We start from the raw sequence: 16,679 nt of genomic DNA, 5'->3' as shown, positions 1-16,679 counted from the left end.
AACGCCGACCGGAGAGAGAGAGCGGCCACACGCCATGCCGGAAAACCAAAAGCGGAACAGTCAGAGATAAAAGACCAGACGAGTGTCGATATCACCGGCGCAACTGGAGCATAACTAGCGGCAGTCGCCACGGCTAGGTGCCTTTGAAAGGGCGTCGTCGATTTCCTTACCAGAGCTTGTTCTTCGTCTTTATTGACCTGCTTGTCGCCGAGACGTTCAACTCTAAGCTTCAGATTTCCTTCCTGAGAGACCTAGATCGTTTTTTTTTTGTCACCAGTCTACTGACTGGTTTGATGCGGCCCGCCACGAATTCCTTTCCTGTGCTAACCTCTTCATCTCAGAGTAGCACTTGCAACCTACGTCCACAATTATTTGCTTGACGCATTCCAATCTCTGTCTTCCTCTACAGTTTATGCCCTCTACAGGTCCCTCTAGTACCATGGAAGTCATTCCCTCATGTCTCAGCAGATGTCCCATCATCCTGTCCCTTCTCCTTATCAGTGTTTCCCACATATTCCTTTCCTCTCCAAATCTGCGTAGAGCCTCCTAATTCCTTACCTTATCAGTCCACCTAATTTTCAACATTCGTCTTTAGCATCACATCTCAAATGCTTCGATTCTCTTCTGTTCCGGTTTTCTCACAGTCCATGTTTCACTACCATACAATGCTGCACTCCAGACGTACATCCTCAGAAATTTCTTCCTCAAATTAAGGCCGGTATTTGATATTAGCAGATTTCTCTTAGCCAGAAATGCCTTTTTTGCCATAGCGAGTCTGCTTTGGATGTCCTCCTTGCACCGTCCGTCATTGGTTATTTTACTGCCTAGGTAGCAGAATTCCTTAACTTCATTGCCTTCGTGACCATCATTCCTGATGTTAAGTTTCTCGCTGTCCTCATTTCTACTACTTCTCATTACCTCCGTCTTTCTCCGATTTACTCTCAAACCATACTGTTCATTCCGTTCAGTAGATCATTTAATTCATCTTCACTTTCACTCAGGATAGCAATGTCATCAGCGAATCTTATCATTGATATCCTTTCACCTTGTATTTTAATTCCACTCCTGACCCTTCCTTTTATTTCCATCATTGCTTCCTCGACGTACAGATTGAAGAGTAGGGGGGAAAGGCTACAGCCTTGTCTTACACCCTTCTTAATACGAGCACTTCGTTCTTGATCGTCCACTCTTATTATTCCGTCTTGGTTGTTGTACATATTGTATATGACCCGTCTCTCCCTATAGCTTACCCCTACTTTTTTCAGAATCTCGAACAGCTTGCACCCTTTTATATTGTCGAACGCTTTTTCCAGGTCGACAAATCCTATGATAGTGTCTTGATTTTTCTTTAGCCTTGCTCCCAGTATTAGCCGTAACGTCAGAATTGCCTCTCTCTTCCCTTTACTTTTCCCAAAGCTAAACCGATCGTCACGTAGCGCATTCTCAATTTTCTTTTCCATTCTTCTGTATATTATTCTTGTAAGCAGCTTCGATGCATGAGCTGTTCAGCTGATTGTGCGATAATTCTCGCACCTGTCAGCTCTTGCCGTCTTCGGAATTGTATGGATGATGCTTTTCCGAAAGTCAGATGGTATGTCGCCAGACTCATATATTCTACACACCATCGTGAATAGTCGTTTTGTTGCCACTTCCCCCAATGATTTTAGAAATTTTGATGGAATGTTATCTATCCCGTCTGCCTTATTTGACCGCAAGTCCTCCAAAGCTCTTTTAAATTCCGATTCTAATACTGGATCTCCTATCTCTTCTAAATCGACTCCTGTTTCTTCATCTATCACATCCGCCTAATCTTCACCCTCATAGTGGCTTTCAATGTATTCTTTCCACCTATATGCTCTCTCCTCTGCATTTAACAGTGGAATTCCCGTTGCACTCTTAATGTTACCACCGTTGCTTTTAATGTCACCAAAGGTTGTTTTGACTTTCCTGTATGTTGAGTCTGTCCTTCCGACATTCAAATCTTTTTCGATGTCTTCACATTTTTCCTACAGCCATTTCGTCTTAGCTTCCCTGCACTTCCTATTTATTTCATTCCTCAGAGACTTGTATTTCTGTATTCCTGATTTTCCCGCAACATGTTTGTACTTCCTCCTTTGATCAATCAACTGAAGTATTTCTTCTGTTACCCATGGTTTCTTCGCAGCTACCTTCTTTGTACCTATGTTTTCCTTCCCAACTTCTGTGATGGCCCTTTTTAGAGATGTCCATTCCTCTTCAACTGTACTGCCTACGGCGCTATTCCTTATTGCTGTATCTGTAGCGTTAGAGAACTTCAAACGTATCTCGTCATTCCTTAGTACTTCCGTATGCCACTTGTTTGCGTATTGATTCTTCCTGACTAATGTCTTGAACTTCAGCCTACTCTTCATCACAACTACATTGTGATCTGAGTCTATATCTGCTCCTGGGTACGCTTTACAATCCAGTATCTGATTTCGGAATCTCTGTCGACCATGATGTAATCTAATTGAAATCTTCCCGTATCTCCCGGCCTTTTCCAAGTATACCTCCTCCTCTTGTGATTCTTGAACAGGGTATTCGCTATTACTAGCTGAAACTTGTTACAGAACTTAATTAGTCTTTCTCCACTTTCATTCCTTGTCCCAAGCCCATATTCTTCTGTAACCTTTTCTTCTACTTCTTCCCCTACAACTGCATTCCAGTCGCCCATGACTATTAGATTTTCGTTCCCCATTACATACTGCATTACCATTTCAATATCCTTATACACTTTCTCTATCTGTTCATCTTCAGCTTGCGACGTTGGCATGTATTACTGAACTATCGTTGTCGGTGTTGGTCTGCTGTCGATTCTGATTAGAACAATCCGGTCACTGAACTGTTCACAGTAACACACCCTCTGCCAAACCTAGATCGTAATAACCCATTTGTGTAGATACAAATTCCTCAGAATTACTGATATCCTGGGAAGGACCATCAAAACCCGAAAACTGCAGGGACGGGTTCCTGACTGAAAATGGAGGAATAAATTGTCCTATGAACATGTGTATGGAAATGCATTGTTGACAAGGTAGACTGCGCTGACGAATGAAAGTTCTTCTGACCGCGTGCTGTACGTTCCAAGCGTGCTGTAGGCTGTGTGGTTAACGCAGTATGCTGTAAGCAGCACAGTGGTCTTGTATGGATTTGGTAAACAACCTGAGATTGTGTTTGTGGACGGCCAAGCAGATGGAACCAGTCTAGGGGCACTACCGACCACATCACACAACATTTCAAGCCCTTACTGGGCGTTTATGTGATCATGTGTCCCTTCAATCAGACAAATGTGAAGAGTGGTGACGGGCTGTGCGTACACGACATTTGGAGGACCTGGTTCTAGAGGTTATGAGACTAACTCTGGGACGAGCTTGAGGCAAGTGGCCTACCAACATGGTGTAAGCCAAAGTAAGCTTAGGTCTACACTGCATGACAACCGCTACTCCCCTGTCACCTGATGTCCCATGGAGGCCATTTTGAACGTCTGTTGTGACCTGTATGCGATGCTGCTCTGCCATGTGTTCCCGGTCGATTTGCTGCCACTGCATGCACACTATCCATTCCCGGACACATGTTCGTAGGGACTTGTTCCTCCACTTCCCGTCAGGAATACATCAATGCAGTTTGTGTAGTTTATTCATGTTCACCCTGTATATCCCAATATGAGTAAGATGTGTTGGACAGGCGAAATATGAGTTCCTCCTGACTTTGTGAGTGTAGTGATGTTAATGTTACCGAAAAATCTGTATGGTGAGTCATGACTGAAAATGTCTGACGTGAAATATTCAGAGATGAATGTACATACTTGTAGAAGCCGAACTCGGGGAGAATTAATTCGGGATCTGGAGAACTGAGGTTGGATGTGATGCCCTATGGTGGTGCTACTTGTTTTAGAACGTAGGTTAAAAATTCAGAGAAAGCTATTGACAGTGTAGACTGGACTACAGCCCTTGAAATTTTGAATGTAACAGAGACGAACTGCCGAGCGAGGAACGTCACTACAGCTTGTAGAGAAACCAGAATGCAGTTATACGAATCGAAGGACATCAAATGGATACAGAATTTAAGAGACGAATGAGATAGCGTTGTAGCCTGTCTCCTACGGTACTCATTCTGTACGATGAGTGAGCAGTAAGGAGAATCAAACAATAATTTGGAAAGGAAATTGAAGTTACGGTAAAAGAAATGAAAATTTTGTGGGTTACTGATGGTATTTTGATTCTTTCAGCGATGGCGATGTACTTCCAAGTGCGCTGAACGGAAGGACAGTTTCTTGAAAAGAGGTTTTAAGATGAAAATCAGTGATAGTGATACTAGTCGAATTAAGTCAGACGAAGTTGAGCTACTTAGATCAGAATCTGAGACAAGAAATGCAGTCGAAGAGCTTTCCTGCATGGCCACCAAAAAAAGTAACAATGACTAGGGAAGAGAAGATGTGAAATACAGGTTAACAGCAGTACGGAAAATGTTCTGGAAAAAGAGAAATTTGATAACATCGAATCTGAGTATGAATGTATGGCTTCGCGGCGATATGAATTAATAAAATTTTCTCGGGCTTCCACCCGCGTCAGGTGGTTGATACCCCACAAGCATTCGACCGAGCTCTCCTCAGTTATTGTCAAGTGGTATGAATGACTGTCATTCTTACCACTGGAAAATGACAGAGGAGAGCTCGGCCGAAAGCTCGTGGGATTTCAAACATCTGACGTGGCTGGAAGCCCTAGAAAATTTTATTCATCGAATCTAAGTATTAGGAAGATATATCTGTGGAGTATAGCCTTGTACGCAAATGAGAACTGGACTACAAGCAGTTCAGGGAAAGAGGTTATAGAAGCTGTTGAAGTGGTATATAACATAAGAGTGTGGAAAATTATATGAGCAGATCGAATAACAAATAAGGAGGTACTCACAAGAAATAGAGAAAATGAAATTTGTGTCCCGACTTTGCCTGGAAAAAAGGGATTGGTTGACATTTGTATCCTGAGGCATTAAGGACGGGTCATTTTGATTTTATCCATACTGGATGAGAGGTCGTGGTTGTGAATATCAATGTTATAAAATATATTGGCTCAACCACTTGTTTATAGTGTAAAACACTAAGATTGACGCGTTTCGGAAGCCAAGCTTCCATAATCAGAATAATAAAAAGTAAAAGAACCTGTTAAAACTCGCTAAAACGGAACATGCACCAGGCACAATAAAATTGATATTAAAATTAAAGCCGGCCGGAGTGGCCGAGCAGTTCTAGGTGCTTCCGTCTGGGACCGCGCGACCGCTACGGTCGCAGGTTCGAATCCTGCCTCGGGCATGTATGTGTGTGATGTCCTTAGGGTCGTTAGGTTTAGGTAGTTCTAAGTTCTAGGGGACTGATGACCTCAGCTCTTAAATCCCATAGTGCTCAGAGCCATTTGAACCATTTTGAATAAAATTAAAACATACTAGAACAGCTGGAAATTACGATACATAGCGTGGTTAATATGGACACACTGAATGAAAGCTACCTGGTGATTCAAATAGTTTTTTCAAACATTTCACTGGTTTCTTTTAGTAACTACATTTTTAGCAATTGGCAGGATACCATCATTTCATAAGGTCCTTGGAGGATGTATACGTTATCTGTTTGTATAGACATCTCTGTGACTTCCTTGTTTACTTGCGCGTGAGCTCACTCGCGTTTCAGTGTCGTGTTTGGCTACGTGGTGTGTGGTATCAACGAAGACGCACGGGCAGTTTACGACGATAGGGGAGAGAGCCATGTGGTTAGATGTTTAACACCATAGGCTACACCATTTTCGACTCTTTTTAATATTTGACGACTATGTGGAGATGCACCTTGGAAGACACGGCTGCAACAAGGCAAGTAGTCACGATGTTTTAATTTTATTATCAATTTTATTGTGCCTGGTGCCTGTTCCATTTCAGCGAGTTTTAACAGGTTCTTTTACATTTTATTATTCTGATAATGGAAGCTTGACTTCCGAAACGCGTTAATCTTAGTGTTTTACAACATGAACAAGTAGTTGAGCCGATATATTCTTTAACAAGAGCCGGTCAGTTTAATGGAGGAGTGTAGTTTGAGAGAAGAAACAGTGGAAAGAGACCAATGTTCGAATTCAGCAGTGAAGCTCAAATGTCTCTTGGCTGCGGTAGATATCCAAAATCGAAGGGGCTTGCACAAGTTAGGCTAGTGTCGAGAGTTGGGTCTAGTGCAGCAGGGGATACAACCCGTCGGCTTTGGACAATGACGTCAAAAGTCGCCAGATAGCAGTTTACCATTTTCGCTTTTGCTGTTATGTTTGAGTTACGTTTTTTTACTGATTGCTTAATAAAGTAGATCTGTTTATTCTATCTCGTGAGATTTTTTTTTAAAAGCCAAAAAACACTTATCAGCCACTGAAGGGAGCTACAACACTAAGAAGAATCGCTTCTCGATTGGCGACTTGTGACGTCAATGTCCAAAGCCGACGGGTTGTATCCCCTGCTACACTAGTCCCTGAGAGTTACATCTAACCAATCTTCGGACTAATGAGCATAGTAGGTAGCAAGAAGTCTGGCGCATAGAATAAAACAGAAATGTAAAAACATTTTTTACATTGAAATTGAAATATGAAGCTTAATTCTACTGATAAATCTCCTAGTGTCATCCTACACTCGTACTATGGTTAAGGGGGGGTAGGACGCCAAACGGACAGACTTGGAGCAGGAGAGGCACCACAGGACTTTTTTTTCTACTATCTATACTTGTACAAATAAATTCATAAAACTTTGTCAGAATGACCAGGAAGGATTCAGGATTCACACTCACAGCAGTGGAAGTGCAAAAACATAACAAAATAAATTCTTTTTAGATATGAAATTTCGTCCTTTTTTTCACTTACTGTTAGCTGCATTTGTTTCTATAGGTACATTCTCCTTCACAAGTAAGACAGATTCTTTGATGAATTTTGCACAGCATGCAAACCATACTTACAGGTGTATGAAATTCTAGAGTTTTCCAAATCTATTAAAAAGTATGGTAAAAATTGAGTTAATTAACTACAAAATTAGATTTTTTTCTAAACATAAAGTGTAAAACGTAATAGCTCATTAATTTATTCATAAATTAAATAGCTTCTAGCGTTTCAGACTCCTGTAAGTTTGGTTTATATGCTGTGCAAAATTCATCTAACAGTCTCTCTTACTTATGAAGCAAAGTGTACGTATAGCAACAAATGCAGCCAATAGTAAGTGGAAAAAATGATCAAATTTCACATGTAAAAAAAATTATTTTGTAATGTTTTTGAACTTCCACTGCTATGAGTGTGAATCCTGAATCCTTCTCGGTCATGCTGACAAAGGTTTATGAATTTATTTGTAAAAGTATAGACAGTGAAAATTAAAATGTTCTGTGGTGCCTCTCCTGCTCCAAGGCGGCCCGTTGGATGTCCTACTCCTACCGTGCAGTGGCGAACCCGGGAGTGGCCGCCCCCGCAGGCAGCTGCAGTCCTCCGTGCCGCTGTCGCTGGTCCCCATAAATCCGCGCTGTCAGGCGGCAACCGTGCCCGCTACTCCCCCGCACTTCCCTCGCCGCCCCCGCACACTTTGGTGGCTGCTGGGGCGCATCCGACGCCGGTGTCACCGCCGCGCCCTCTGGGGTGTGAACTTCCCTCTTCCGCCGAGTGGATAAAAAATACACGTACGTATATAAATATATCTGCGCTGCAGCCAAAGCGTCTGTGGATGGTCTGGTGGGGGCGCTCTTTTACGAGCCAGTTCTGGGGGCTTTCCGTCAAGGTTTCCTTTCTGATACCGTAATCCGTTTCGCCGCGAGAAAAATACCAGCCCACCTCTGGCTGCTTTCCAGCGCGTTTCACTTCTCGTAGGCGAGCTTCACCGGAGCTGATGAAATGCTAGTGGTTGTGAGCGCCTCGTGTGACGGATTACCAATCCCCGCTGTCTTTCGTACGTCAAATGGTCCGAGTGCATCAGAGATAAATTGTCGAGTCATTTGAAAGTAATGGTCAGTCAGTGTTCGGGACTTCTGTAACATATCTCAGGCTTGTCGCAAAAACATAACCTCTCCAACTCGAAAATGGAAAAGATCTCCTGCATGAATTTTCCATACAAACACTAGTCAAGGAAAATGTTTGAAATCTGATGCAGAACGTAGAAGAATGAAAGGGGAAACTCCATTTCGGAAGTAATTTTCGCTAGTCATAATGCGTTTTCCTAAACAGCGTATCCCTAGACAAAAAAATGGTTCAAATGGCTCTGAGCACTATGGGACTCAACATCTTAGGTCATAAGTCCCCTAGAACTAAGAACTACTTACACCTAACTAACCTAAGGACATCACACACTCCCATGCCCGAGGCAGGATTCGAACCTGCGACCGTAGCAGCCGCGCGGTTCCGGACTGCAGCGCCAGAACCGCACGGCCACCGCGGCCGGCGTATCCCTAGACATTCCGAGGAATTTCCATGACAATGATCAGCTGAATTTTGTTACTGACCTCTAGTGCCAAAATCAGTTTTACTCTTGTGTGGATAAAACATTTGTTAAAACATTTGTTTCGTGCTACTAGTTGCGAGAACTCTTTCGCGGAGGACGCCCACGGCACGTTTTCCTACATCGTGAGCCGGCCCCGGTGGCCGAGAGGTTCTAGGAGCTTCAGTCCGGAGCCGCGCGACTGCAACGGTGGCAGGTTCGAATCCTAGATGTGTGTGATGTCCTTAGGTTAGTTAGTTTAAGTAGTTCTGTTCTAGGGGACTGATGACCTCCGATGTTAAGTCCCATAGTGCTCAGAGCCATTTGAACCAACCTACATTGTGAGTCTGACGCTTGTTTCTCTGGACTGACACACCTCTTGAGACTAAACTGTCATAATGAATATGTTGAACGAATGTCGTTTCATTCATCTCTGTCAAAGGGGTAGCCTTGATCATTACGAATTTTAACATCAACTTACTTTCAGTTGGTCGGGTTTTCGTTTAATCTGAATGTTTTACCGAAGCAGCGGTCGATTGACCCTTACATGAATTCTTCGATCAGTGTGTCGATGCCTCTCGGTGTCTGTCACACAAGTTTTACTAACCTATAAGAAAAAGTAATACACACAAGAATGCAAAAGCCGAAACTTCTCGGTAGAGGCGTTCGGTAAGGCTATTGGCTCCTATACATTATATCAAATACTTTTGTACACCACAGGTTTGCGGCTTAGTTCAACTAACCCTGGAAGACTGAGCAGTGTATCTCTGACAAGTTTTATGCTTGCATGACATAAATACAAGCAACCTGTGCAGAGTGAAAATCTCATTCTGGAAACATCCCCGAGGCTGTGGCTAAGCCACGTCCCCGCAATATCCTTTCTTTGAGGAGTGCTGGTCCTGCAAGGTTCGCAGGAGAGCTTCTGTAAAGTTTGGAAGGTAGGAGACGAGGTACTGGCCGAAGTGAAGCTTCGAGGACGGGGCGTGAGTCGTGCTTGGGTAGCTCAGATGGTAGAGCACTTGCCCGCGAAAGGCAAAGGTCCAGAGTTCGTTTCCCGGTCCGACACACAGTTTTAATCTGCAAGGAAGTTTCAACCTGTGTCTGTTTGTACAAGCAATTCAGTTGATTATGTTCCATAGTTTTGTGTTCAGACCTGAATACAAACATGTCTTTCCTTTAGTTTACTGGATATATGTCTGTATGTGAACGAATGAGTTAAATGGTTCAAATGGCTCTGAGCACTATGGGACTAGACATCTGTGGTCATCAGTCCGCTAGAACTTAGAACTACTTAAACCTAACTAACCTAAGGACATCACACACATCCATGCCCGAGGCAGGATTCGAACCTGCGACCGTAGCGGTCACTCGGTTCCAGACTGAAGCGCCTAGAGCCGCACGGCTACACCGGCCAGCTAACGAATGAGTATTTTTGTGTATATTTCGGGGTCTGTTCTGTAGCAGTAGTTGCGTGGAGTTTCATCTGCTGGAAGCAGAAGAGAAGATGATTGTCGCCTGCTTTCAGTAAAGGGTGATCAATCTAAAATCCCTCTCATATGAATTCAGAGGTCTATCCGTTATGCATGGGGGATCTTTATTCTGTGTTGGTGGCGGTAACGGCCCCGTTGTCAGTTCCATCTGTAATCCGGGTTACCGGGGTGCTTGGTTCAGAAAGGTACACTGCGTCTGGTCGCCGGTGAACATGGTCATGGGATTTAGTAAGTCATCTGATGGGTTACAATATGTCGTTAAGTGCATTTCTAGTTACCAAAGTATCGTTGATTAAATTTCCTTCGCGTTAGCTGAAGCGCCGTTTTTATTTTTCAGTTCGTTTTACGTTTTAATGTGCAATATGTTTGTTTTGGAGTTTATCAACGAGCACAACTTCCCTTGTTCCCTTGGAACAGCGGGGTAGAATAATCACCAGAGAAGGTGTCTAATGTGAGCTAGTAACTTAAAATATAGGGAATGTGGTGTGATTGGACCTACACGCGTGTTACTTTTCTTTTTCTGATTTTCTGTATGATTTCTGTGTCTGGTCCATACTCTTGTTTGAATTTCATGTACGTTAGGTGACGAGCCATGCGGACTGCTCGTATTTTGTAATCGTGTTTCTTGATTCGGTTTAAATCTCAGGTGTGCCGGCAGATGATACGAACTCTCAGGGTTTCTGTATTTTATGCGAATTTGTGAGAGCTGTCTAGTCCAGTAGGGGGCCACGTGCACCGTGAAATTGTTCCAAAGCATTCACTTTTGCAAGATCAGTTCCCTCATGTGTGGTTCGCGATCATTTGATCTTGTCGTGGTTTTAATCAACTTTCTCGTACTATTGGAGTTCCTCTTTTCTTAGAAACGTTTCAGTTTGCTTAAATATATATTGTGACTTGCCACGTGGAGAGATCGGCTCTTTGTTGTCGGGCATGATTTGTTATGCTTTGATAATGCTTTTGTAAATTATTCTAAACGGATCAGAAGTCTTTATGGGTGTGCGCATGCATTTAGTGGTGGTAAATTGTGTCTTGTTCTGTTCTGGCCTATGAGTGTAAGAGTGAATGTTTCCCGCAGTTTATCCTCTCGAACCCTCGCCCTCGTTACACCATGAAGTCCTTTATCTTATTGTATCACATCAATCCTTTAGTGTTCGTGAAAGTTAACCTACTGTGCCCTCTTCGCTTATTTACAATTGTTTAAGCGCCTTTATATTTTTAAAAACTGAGATTTGTATGTTCCTCTTATATATTCTCTGGGAAGGGCTGTAACCAGATAAATTCGTGAGCCCAATATGTTCAGCTGAAGAGGAATGATATTTCAAGTCTCTGTCATATCAATTATGTTCAACTTTCCCAAGTAATTTAAATGAAATTAATATTTCTCATTGGATTAATGAATCAACTGATTCCATTCAGTCATTCTTAATACTTAGGGAAGGGCTTACGAAGGGCTAGAGCTGGTGGTGACCCTCTTTTATTATCATTGTTTTCTCTCTAGTACTGGCTTAGCCACGGAAAATTACGGATGTTTACGAAGCTCGCACATGGTAATAAAAAGGCAGCAAACTTAGAAAATTAACTTAAGATCTGTTAGAGGACGATCAGTCTGATTTAGGAAAGGCCAAGGCTCCAGGAGGCACTTCTGACTTCGCACATTATAATGTAAGGAAGACAGAGAGGAAATCAAAACACGCTTATATGATTTATCGATCTAGAAAAAGCGTTACACATTGTGAAATGGTGCAAGATGTTCGAAATTCTGATAACAGGAGTAAGCTACAGGGAAAGAAGGGTGATAAAAAGTATGCTCAAGAATCAAGAGGTTTAAATAGGATTTGAAGATGAAGAAAAAAGTGCTCGGATTAAAAAAAATGGGCAAGACAGGTAAGCAGTCTGTAGCCCCTACTGCTCACGTCATAGATATAAGCTGCAATGACCGAGACAGCATAAATGTTCGAGAGTGGGACTTAAATTCGACGCGGAAAGATATCAATGGAAGACTTCCTAATGACGTTGCTATCCTAAGTGAAAAAGGAGAAGAATTAAGCTATTGCTGAATTCAATAAGTGGTATATGAGTTTCGAATATCGACTGAGAATAAACCGAAAAAAGACAAATGCAATGAAATGGCGAGAAACTTAAGATCTAATTGGTGGTCAGGAAGTAGACGAATTTGTGGAATTCTGCTATCTTCGAAGTAAAATAACCCGTGAAGGACGAAGCAAGAATAGCCTAGTAGAGGAAAAAACAACATTTCCTGTCAAGAGAAATGCACTGGTATAAAACACAAGCCAGATATTCAGAAAACAATTCTGAGAATATGAGTTTGGAGCACGGTATCTATGACAGCGAGTCATCGAGAGTGGGGAATCCGAAACTGAAGAGAATCGAAGCGTTTGAGATGTGATGCTAAGGAATAATGTAGAAAATCAGGAGGACTGATAGGGAATGATGAGGTCCTCTGCTGAAACGGTGAAAAACGGAACATAGTGAAAACGCTGACACGATGAAGGGACAGGATGGTAGCACACCTGTAAAGGCATCAACGAATAAACCCCATCTTACTATAGGGAGTTGTAGGAGGCAAAATCTGTGGGGGAGGACGGAGATTCGAATACATCCAGCATATAATTGAGGACGCACAGTGCAAGAGCTACTCTGAAATGAACAGGCTGGCACGGGAAAATCAAATCGTTCTTGTACAGAAAATTCCCTTGTAACCCAAATACGATGGAGAGCTGCTTCCTGTTGTGCAGTTGTTTTCAAATTACTTATTTACTCAATTAATTTCCCTTTCAGGGGTAGGGCATTCAGGCCTTCTCTAATATGTAAACTGTATAGCTAGCTCACATAGCAATTTGCACAGGAAACGAGCTGTACAACAGCCTTTTCAGTAGTTGCAGGGGCAACAGTCTGGATGATTGACTGATCAGGCCTTGTAACACTAACCAAAACGGCCATGCTGTGCTGGTACTGCGAACGGCTGAAAGCAAGGGGAAACTACGGCCGTAATTTTTCCCGAGGGCATGCAGCTTTCCTGTGTGGAGAAATGATGATGGTGTCCTCTTGGGTAAAATATTCCGTAGGTAAAATAGTCCCCCATTCGAATAGTCGGGCAAGGACTACTCAGCAGGACGTCGTTATCAGGAGAAAGAAAACTGGCGTTCTACGAATCGGAGCGTGGAATATCAGATCCCTTAATCGGGCAGGTAGGTTAGAAAATTTAAAAAGGGAAATGGATAGGTTAAAGATGGATATAGTCGGATTTAGGGAAGTTCGGTGGCAGGAGGAACGAGACTTTTGGTCAGGTGAATACAGGGTTATAAATTCAAAATCAAATAGAGGTAATGCAGGAGTAGGTTTAATAATGAATAAAACAACAGGAATGCGGGTAAGCTACTATAAAAAGCTCAGCGAACGCATTCTTGTGGCCAAAATAGACACGAATTCCACGCCTACAATAGTAGTACAAGTCTATATGCCAACTAGCTCTACAGATGACGAAGAAATTGAAGAAATGTACGATGAGATAAAATAAATTATTCAGATAGTGAAGGGAGACCAAAATTTAGTAGTCATGGGTGACTGGAATTCGACAGTAGGAAAAGGAAAACAAGGAAACGTAGTCGGTGAATATGGATTGGGGATCAGAAATGAAAGAGGAAACCAACTGGTTGAATTTTGCACAGAGAACAACTTAATTACAGCTAACACTTGGTTCAAGAATCATAAAAGCATCATGGAAGAAGCCTAGAGATACTCACACGTTTCAAATAGGTTATATAATGGTAAGACAAAGATTTAGCAACCAGGTTTTAAATTGTAAGACATTTCCAGGGGCAGATGTGGACTCTGACCACAATCTATTGGTTATGAACTATAGTTTAAAACTGAAGAAACTGCATAAATGTGGGACTTTAAGGAGATGGGACATGGATAAACTGACTTAATCAGAGGTTGGACAGAGTTTCAGGGAGAGCATAAGGGAACAATTGACAAGAACGGGGGAAGAAATGCAGTAGAAGTAGAATGGGTAGTTCTGAGAGATGGAGTAGTGAAGGCAGCAGAGGATCAAGTAAGTAAAAAGACCCGGGCTAGTAGAACTCCTTGGGTGACTGAAGATATATTGAATTTAATTGACGAAAGGAGAAAATATAAAAATGCAGTAAATGAAGCAGGCAAAAAGGACTACAAACGTCCCAAAAATGAGATCGACAGGAAGTGCAAAATGGCTAAGCACGGATGGCTAGAGGATAAATGTAAGGATGTAGAGGCTTATCTCACTGGGGATAAGATAGATACTGCCAACAGGAATATTAAAGAGACCTTTGGAGAAAAGAGAACCACTTGAATGAATATCAAGAGCTCAAATGGAAACCCAGTTCTAAGCAAAGAAGGGAAAGCAGAAAGCTGGAAGGAGTATAAAGAGGGTCTATACAAGGGCGATGTACTTGAGGGCATTGTTATAGAAATGGAAGAGGATGTAAATGAAAATGAAATGGGAGATATGATACTGCGTGAAGAGTTTGATACAGCACTGAAAGTCCTAAGTCGAAACAAAGCCCCAGGTGTAGACAGCATTCCATTAGAACTACTGACAGCCTTGGGAGAGCCAGTCCTGACTAAACTCTAACATCTGGTGAGCAAAATGTATGAGACATGCAAAATACCCTCAGACTTCAAGAAGAATACAATAATTCCAATCCCAAAGAAAGAAGGCGTTGACAGATGTGAAAGTTACCGAACAATCAGTTTAATAAGTCACGGCTGCAAAATACTAACGCAAATTCCTTAGAGACGAATGAAGAACTGGTAGAAGCCGACCTCGGGGAAGATCAGTTTGGATTTCGTAGAAATATTGGAACACGTGAGGCAATACTGAACCTACGACTTATTTTAGAAGCTAGATTAAGAAAAGACAAGCCTGCGTTTGGAGCATTTGTAGACTTAGAGAAAGCTTTTGACAATGTTGACTGGAATACTCTCTTTCAAATTTTGAAGGTGACAGGGGTAAAATATAGGTAGCGAAAGGCTATTTACAATTTGTACAGAAACCAGATGGCAGTTATAAGAGTCGAGTATATGAAAGGGAAGCAGTGGTTGAGAAGGGAGTGAGATAGGGTTGTAGCCTCTCCCTGCTGTTGTTCAAACTGTATATTGAGCAAGCAGTAAAGGAAACAAAAGAAAAATTCGGAGTAGGTATTAAAATCCATGGAGAAGAAATAAAAACTTTGAGGCTCGCCGATGGCATTGTAATTCTGTCAGAGACAGCAAAGGACCAGGAATAGCAGCTGAACGGAATGGATAGTGTCTTGAAAGGCGGGTATTAGATGAACATCAACAAAAGCAAAATGAGGATAATGGAATGTAGTTGAATTAAGTCGGGTGATGCTGAGGGAATTAGATTAGGAAATGCGACACTTAAAGTAGTACAGACGTTTTGCTATTTGGGGAGCAAAATAACTGATGATGGTCGAAGTAGAGAGGATATTAGATGCAGACTGGCAATGTCAAGGAAAGCGTTTGTTAAGAAAAAAAAATTGTGAACATTGAATTCAGATTTAAGTGTTGGGAAGTCGTTTCTGAAAGTATTTGTATGGAGTGTAGTCTTGAATGGAAGTGATAGATGGACGATAAATAGTTTGGACAAGAAGAGAATAGAAGCTTTCGGAATATGGTGCTACAGAAGAATGCTGAAGATCAGATGGGTAGATCACATAACTAATGAGGAGGTATTGAATAGAATTGGGGCGAAGTGGAGTTTGTGGCACAACTTGACATGAAGAAGGGACTGGTTGGTAGGAGATGTTCTGAGGCATCAAGGGATCACCAATTTAGTATTGGAAGGCAGTGTGGAGGGTAAAAATCATAGAGGGAGACCAAGGGATTAATACACTAAGCAGATTCAGAAGGATGTAGGCTGCAATACGTACTGGGAGATGAAGAAGCTTGCACAGGATAGAGTAGCATGGAGAGCTACATCAAGCCAGTCACAGGACTGAAGACCACAACAACAACAACACAGGAATTGCAGAATGAGATTTTCACTCTGCAGTGGAGCGTGCGCTGATATGAAACTCCCTGGCACATTAAAACTTTCTGCCGGACCGAGACTTTTCACGGGCAAGTGCTCTATCATCTGAGCTACCCAATCACGACTCAGAACCCCTCCTCACAGATTCAATTGTGCGAGTTCCTCGCGAAAGGCAACGGTCCCGAGTTCGAGTCTCTGTCCGGCAGACAGTTTTAATCTGCCAAAAGAATTTCAGAGGAAACGCAGTTATGCCAGTTTCCTTAACAATGAGTATTTTTTTTCATAACGTAACGTTCGTTTCAACTGTGTGTAACGATATACTAACAGGAATGCAGGACAGCAGTAGTGATGAAATCGTGTCGAAGAACATGTTGGCTTGTCTGGAGAAGACTTAGAGACAATAAAGTTGTCAGATTAAATTCGAGATGTAGAGATGGCGAAAACTGAAATGGCGTTGAAAATACGGCAGAGTTTCTGGTTCTCTGTTGGACAGGACGAAGAAAGGTGCGAGATACTGAGTGCTACGTTGCAGACATGGCAGTTGGTTAAGCATTAGTCTCCTGTTGAATACAAAGTAAATTTGGATCAGACGCAGGTTGTTCGGAATTTCGTCGCACAGAAGTACGGTTGAAATATAGCAGGAGATTGAAGAAAGTTTCGTATTACGTGTA

The sequence above is a fragment of the Schistocerca serialis genome, chromosome 6 (genome assembly GCF_023864345.2).
Source record: "Schistocerca serialis cubense isolate TAMUIC-IGC-003099 chromosome 6, iqSchSeri2.2, whole genome shotgun sequence".
Classification (NCBI taxonomy): domain Eukaryota; kingdom Metazoa; phylum Arthropoda; class Insecta; order Orthoptera; family Acrididae; genus Schistocerca; species Schistocerca serialis.
This window is presented reverse-complemented; position numbering follows the sequence as displayed.